We start from the raw sequence: 7277 nt of genomic DNA on the forward strand, positions 1-7277 counted from the left end.
GTCTGTAAGCACAAATGTAGGAAGTGGGTTTATTCACCTCCTATTCCCAGCCCCATGACCAATGCCTGCACATACTAAGTATTCGGTGTTTTTAGCTTAATTTGTGAATGATTTGGTACAGAAGGTAAAGGAAAGGATGGTATCAAGAACCACTTGAGGCTGGATTGGAGAATAGGAGGAGGTGCAGAATTCAAGGGGGTATGGAGTTCAGTTTCAGACATGTTGAGCCCCCGGTGTCTCCTGGAACCGAGGGATGGGATAATGTCTAGTAGGTCACTTGGGAGAGGCACCCAAGAAACTGGTGGGCCTGGAGATCTAGCTGTCAGGGCAGAAAAAGAAGGTAGTGGAGAACTATAGGGAATACCTGTATTTAAGAGGGAGGTAGATAAGCCAGAAAAGGAGAATGAATAGTTATAGAATTGCCTAGAGAAAAAAGATTGTGGGTCCAAGAAGACAAGGAAAAAGAGTGTCTAAAAGATAATAACCAGCAGTTTCTGAACAAGACTGCTTTCAGAGAGAATGCGGTTCTCTCTGAAGAGCCGCAAGAGGTTTAGGAGTGAGTAGGGAAGGGGAGCTGACAGCTAGTATAATTCACTTTCAGAAGTTTTAATGATGGAGAGATGACAGAATCAATGGAAGGTGATTTGGTTTATTTGCTTTTGAGAATGAGAGTGACAGGCATCTAACTTCTGTTTGGGGGGTGGTGGTGGGTGGAACAGAGGAAAAGGGGAGAGTGAATATAAAAGAGAAATCCTGCTAAGGGGGGCAGTCTAGCATCTGGGGGGTGATGGAAGGTGGATCCAGAGAGGAGGAAGCACTCCTTGTCTTCTGAAGCAAGAGGAAGAGATGAGGAGAGAGAAGGAAAGGAAGGTTTTTTTCCATTGCCCTGTCACTAACTGGCTTTTGGCCACTATGTAAAGCCTCCCTGAATACTCATCCATAAAGTCTCCTCATCCATAAAGTCAAGCCTATGCCTAGGTGGTCACTAGAGTATGATAAACTCTTTATTTTTTTTTTGCTCTAGATATATTTCTTAAGATTCCCTTCACTCCTCTGCTGTCTTCAAACAATCATTTGCCAATAATGGTAATAATTGGCACAATCATTTACCAATAATGGTAATACTTGGCACAATAAATGGCCACAATTTATTGCATGTCTCAGAAGTCATACCCAATTAGGATGAATTCTGAAAAGCTACATGATGGAAAAATCATTTGAATGTACCTTGAAGGATGGCATTTTATGTATGTGTGTATATAAAATGTCTTAGTATACATATCTAAAATCTTACAGGTAATTCAGTGTAATGTTTATTTGTCTTTCTGTTGCTTCATTGTTAGTGTATAAGAATGCAACTGATTTCTGTACATTGATTTTGTATCCTGCAACTTTGCTGAATTCATGTATCAGTTCTAGCATACTTTTGGTGGAGTCTGTCGGATTTTCCATGTATAATATCATGTCATCTGCAAAAAGCGAAAGCTTGACTTCATCTTTGCCAATTTTGATGCCTTTGATTTCCTTTTGTTGTCGGATTGCTGATGCTAGAACTTCCAGCACTATGTTAAACAACAGCGGTGAGAGTGGGCATCCCTGTCGTGTTCCTGATCTCAGGGAAAAAGCTCTCAGTTTTTCCCCGTTGAGGATGATGTTAGCTGTGGGCTTTTCATAAATGGCTTTTATGATCTTTAAGTATGTTCCTTCTATCCCGACTTTCTCAAGGGTTTTTATTAAGAAAGGGTGCTGGATTTTGTCAAAGGCCTTTTCTGCATCGATTGACAGGATCATATGGTTCTTCTCTTTTTTTTTGTTAATGTGATGTATCACGTTGATTGATTTGCGAATGTTGAACCAGCCCTGCATCCCAGGAATGAATCCCACTTGATCATGGTGAATAATTCTTTTTATATGCTGTTGAATTCGATTTGCTAGTATCTTATTGAGAATTTTTGCATCCATATTCATCAGGGATATTGGCCTGTAGTTCTCTTTTTTTCCTGGGTCTCTGTCTGGTTTAGGAATCAAAGTAATACTGGCTTCATAGAATGAGTCTGGAAGTTTTCCTTCCCTTTCTATTTCTTGGAATAGCTTGAGAAGGATAGGTATTATCTCTGCTTTAAATGTCTGGTAGAACTCCCCTGGGAAGCCATCTGGTCCTGGACTCTTATTTGTTGGGAGATTTTTGATAACCGATTCAATTTCTTCGCTGGTTATGGGTCTGTTCAAGCTTTCTATTTCCTCCTGATTGAGTTTTGGAAAAGTGTGGGTGTTCAGGAATTTGTCCATTTCTTCCAGGTTGTCCAATTTGTTGGCATATAATTTTTCATAGTATTCCCTGATAATTGTTTGTATCTCTGAGGGATTGGTTGTAATAATTCCATTTTCATTCATGATTTTATCTATTTGGGTCATCTCCCTTTTCTTTTTGAGAAGCCTGGCTAGAGGTTTGTCAATTTTGTTTATTTTTTCCAAAAACCAACTCTTGGTTTCGTTGATCTGCTCTACAGTTTTTTTAGATTCTATATTGTTTATTTCTGCTCTGATCTTTATTATTTCTCTTCTTCTGCTGGGTTTAGGCTGCCTTTGCTGTTCTGCTTCTATTTCCTTTAGGTGTGCTGTTAGATTTTGTATTTGGGATTTTTCTTGTTTCTTGAGATAGGCCTGGATTGCAATGTATTTTCTTCTCAGGACTGCCTTCGCTGCGTCCCAAAGCGTTTGGATTGTTGTATTTTCATTTTCGTTTGTTTCCATGTATTTTTTGATTTCTTCTCTAATTGCCTGGTTGACCCACTCATTCGTTAGTAGGGTGTTCTTTAACCTCCATGTTTTTGGAGGTTTTCCAGACTTTTTCCTGTGGTTGATTTCAAGCTTCATAGCATTGTGGTCTGAAAGTATGCATGGTATGATTTCAATTCTTGTAAACTTATGAAGGGCTGTTTTGTGACCCAGTATATGATCTATCTTGGAGAATGTTCCATGTGCACTCGAGAAGAAAGTATATTCTGTTGCTTTGGGATGCAGAGTTCTAAATATATCTGTCAAGTCCATCTGATCCAATGTCTCATTCAGGGCCCTTGTTTCTTTATTGACCGTGTGTCTAGATGATCTATCCATTTCTGTAAGTGGGGTGTTAAAGTCCCCAGCAATTACCACATTCTTATCAATAAGGTTGCTTATGTTTATGAGTAATTGTTTTATATATTTGGGGGCTCCGGTATTCGGCACATAGACATTTATAATTGTTAGCTCTTCCTGATGGATAGACCCTGTAACTATTATATAATGTCCTTCTTCATCTCTTGTTACAGCCTTTAATTTAAAGTCTAGTTTGTCTGATATAAGTATGGCTACTCCAGCTTTCTTTTGGCTTCCAGTAGCATGATAAATAGTTCTCCATCCCCTCACTCTCAATCTAAAGGTGTCCTCAGGTCTAAAATGAGTCTCTTGTAGACAGCAAATAGATGGGTCTTGTTTTTTTATCCATTCTGATACCCTATGTCTTTTGGTTGGCGCATTTAATCCATTTACATTCAGTGTTATTATAGAAAGATATGGGTTTAGAGTCATTGTGATGTCTGTATGTTTTATGCTTGTAGTGATGTCTCTGGTACTTTGTCTCACAGGGTCCCCCTTAGGATCTCTTGTAGGGCTGGTTTAGTGGTGACAAATTCCTTCAGTTTTTGTTTGTTTGGGAAGACCTTTATCTCTCCTTCTATTCTAAATGACAGACTTGCTGGATAAAGGATTCTCGGCTGCATATTTTTTCTGTCTAGCACACTGAAAATCTCGTGCCAATTCTTTCTGGCCTGCCAAGTTTCAAAAGAGAGATCAGTCACGAGTCTTATAGGTCTCCCTTTATATGTGAGGGCACGTTTACCCCTTGCTGCTTTCAGAATTTTCTCTTTATCCTTGTATTTTGCCAGTTTCACTATGATATGTCGTGCAGAAGATCGATTCAAGTTACGTCTGAAGGGAGTTCTCTGTGCCTCTTGGATTTCAATGCCTTTTTCCTTCCCCAGTTCAGGGAAGTTCTCAGCTATTATTTCTTCAAGTACCCCTTCAGCACCTTTCCCTCTCTCTTCCTCCTCTGGGATACCAATTATGCGTATATTATTTCTTTTTAGTGTATCACTTAGTTCTCTAATTTTCCCCTCATACTCCTGGATTTTTTTATCTCTCTTTTTCTCAGCTTCCTCTTTTTCCATAACTTTATCTTCTAGTTCACCTATTCTCTCCTCTGCCTCTTCCATCCGAGCCGTGGTGGTTTGCATTTTGTTTTGCATTTCCTTTAAAGCGTTTTTCAGCTCCTCGTGACTGTTCCTTAGTCCCTTGATCTCTGTAGCAAGAGATTCTCTGCTGTCCTGTATACTGTTTTCCAGCCCAGCGATTAATTTTATGACTATTATTCTAAATTCACTTTCTGTTATATTATTTAAATCCTTTTTGATCAGCTCATTAGCTGTTGTTATTTCCTGGAGATTCTTCTGAGGGGAATTCTTCCGCTTGGTCATTTTGGATAGTCCCTGGTGTGGTGAGGGCCTGCAGGGCACTTCCCCTGTGCTGTGGTGTATAACTGGAGTTGGTGGGCGGGGCCGCAGTCAGTCCTGATGTCTGCCCCCAGCCCACCGCTGGGGCCACAGTCAGACTGGTGTGTGCCTTCTCTTCCCCTTTCCTAGGGGCGGGATTCACTGTGGGGTGGCGTGGCCCGTCTGGGCTACTTGCACACTGCCAGGCTTGTGATGCTGGAGATCTGGCGTATTAGCTGGGGTAGGAAGGCAAGGTGCACGGCGGCAGGGGGGGCAGGCTTAGCTCGCTTCTCCTTAGGTGATCCACTTCAGGAGGGGCCCTGTGGCAGCCGGAGGGAGTCAGATCCGCTGCCGGAGGTTTGGCTCCACAGAAGCACAGAGTTGGGTGTTTGCGCGGAGCGAGCAATTTCCCTGACCGGAACCAGTTCCCTTTGGGATTTTGGCTGGGGGATGGGCGGGGGAGATGGCACTGGCGAGCGCCTTTGTTCCCCGCCAAACTGAGCTCTGTCGTCTGGGGGCTCTGCAGCTCACCCTCCCTTTGTCCCCCAGCCTTCCCGCTTTCCGAGCAGAGCTGTTAACTTATGACCTCCCAGACGCTAAGTCGCGCTTGCTGTCGGAACACAGTCCGTCAGGCCCCTCCGCTTTTGCAAGCCGGACTCGGGGGCTCTGCTTGGCCGGCAAGCCGCCCCTCCGCCCCGGCTCCCTCCCGCCAGTCCGTGGAGCGCGCACCGCCTCGCCGCCCTTCCTACCCTCTTCCGTGGGCCTCTCGTCTGCACTTGGGTCCGGTGACTCCGTTCTGCTAATCCTCTGGCAGTTTTCTGGGTTATTTAGGCAGGTGTAGGTGGAATCTAAGTGATCAGCAGGACGCGCGGTGAGCCCAGCGTCCTCCTACGCCGCCATCTTCCTTTGTCCTCCCCCAGTGTAATGTTATTCTATTTCTTTCCTGAGTTCACTCAGCTCTTGTCTTATTTCTTACTGACTTTTTGTCTGTTTTTGCACTTAGTTTTTGAATTTATGTTTCAAAATGTTTCTCATAGTCCCAAATGCTGGGTTAAGGATAAATAATTCAGTTTGGAGAATTGTGTTACAATAGGAGAGTTTTCTTTCACTTTGCCATTATTTGGGGGATGAGTTTTTATCAGTTGATATAGAAATAGATACAGAGTTCTATTGTTTGGATTCTTTTTATTTCTATTATAATGATTTTGCTTAGATGAAGACTGATCTGCATTTCCATGGACAGGGCTGAATGGTGGGGTGGATGAAAGATTTCCAGATCAAGAGTGCCCTCTTCTGTTAGTGTAGCAAAGTATACTGTTTTGTTTTCTTTTTCTTTTTTTAATTGATTGATCATTATTTTATGGAAGAGGAATGATAGGAGAAGAGGAATTATTGTGCTTCCTTCCATTTTAGAGGGAGAGAAGGTCTGATAGGTTCCTAAATTTCCCCCTCAAGTTTTTTCCCCTCATCCTACAAGATTTCTGAAACTCACCTCTGCTTTTGTTTGATCCCTCTGCCCAAAACTTTATCTTTCCAAAACTGCTTTCTTGCACCCTCCACACACAGTTAAGTGCCTTCCTTGTAGTAAGTGCTCTGATCTACCAGCATGTTTTTTCAGTGTTTTCAAACTTAGGGTGGGCTTTCTCCTTTGGGTGGTGGTTTTAGATCAATCTTAAGTCCACCACTAGTCCCCCATTTCTACACTCTGTACAGTTTTTCTCAAATTGATTTGTTTTCCTGACAGGCTTGCATCAAGAGTGTGGGGGCAGCTTGCTGGATTTCAGTATTTATTTTTCTATGTAAAGTTAATTTGAAATTTGAACATTCTCTGTTTTCTAGTTATGTTGAAGGCATGGGCATTATCTAGTGTTATTTGATCTTCTCATTCTTTCTTTCTTTCTTTCTTTCTTTTTGAGTCAGGGAGTATGTTGGTAGATTCAGATTTATGCCATCACCATTGTGTTGGCTACTTCAAATTCTTCCATAATGTTTACTCTAAATATAATTTACCAACAAGATATATAGGAATCCATTGACTCAAATTATCTTATCTTTCTGTTTAAGCTTCTGTATCTGTTGAGAATTCAATTGGGCTGCTGGTTGAGGGGACCCCAAAACCAATAGTTTAAACAAATTAGGGGTCTTTCTTGTGTAACAAGAAGTAGGGGGTAGTGGGCATTAGCTCAGCAGCATAGCAATGTCAGTGTTGATATCTCTGTGACATCTTAACCTTTTCCTTGTTGTTGCCATAGTTGTAATAAGGCTGCTCCACCTCTAGCATTACATCTAGAATCCAGCCAGGAAGAAGGACAAAATGCAAAGGGCAAAAGGCGTTTGTGGACTGTCAGCTCCATTTTAAGGATCTTTACTAAAAACCCCATCCAAAAACTTTTGCTTATGCCTAATTGTCCAGGGCTGAGTTAATGATAATCTCTAGCTGCAAGCAAAAGTGGGAAATGTAGTTTTTGTTCATTTTAGGGTTTTTGTTTGTTTTCCTAAGTACCTTATTGCCCATAACAAAATTGGGGAGCTAGTAATAAGGAAAAGGATACTGAGTAGGCAACTAACAATTCTCCTCTACAGCTCCCAAATTCCAGAGTCAAGAGTTGCTGGTCTTGCACCATTGACTCAGAACAATTCCCAGACCCATGACTATTGGCCATCTTTGGGAGGCCCTAGGAAAGCCTATATCAAGAGAGGTAAGAGAACGACAGAGGGACTAACCAACTATAGAAGAGGGCAAGAATA

This window comes from Lynx rufus, unplaced genomic scaffold, assembly GCF_022079265.1.
Source record: "Lynx rufus isolate CCGP_SWC_20201006 ecotype Redwood Valley unplaced genomic scaffold, mLynRuf1.p SCAF_2, whole genome shotgun sequence".
In the NCBI taxonomy this organism is placed as follows: domain Eukaryota; kingdom Metazoa; phylum Chordata; class Mammalia; order Carnivora; family Felidae; genus Lynx; species Lynx rufus.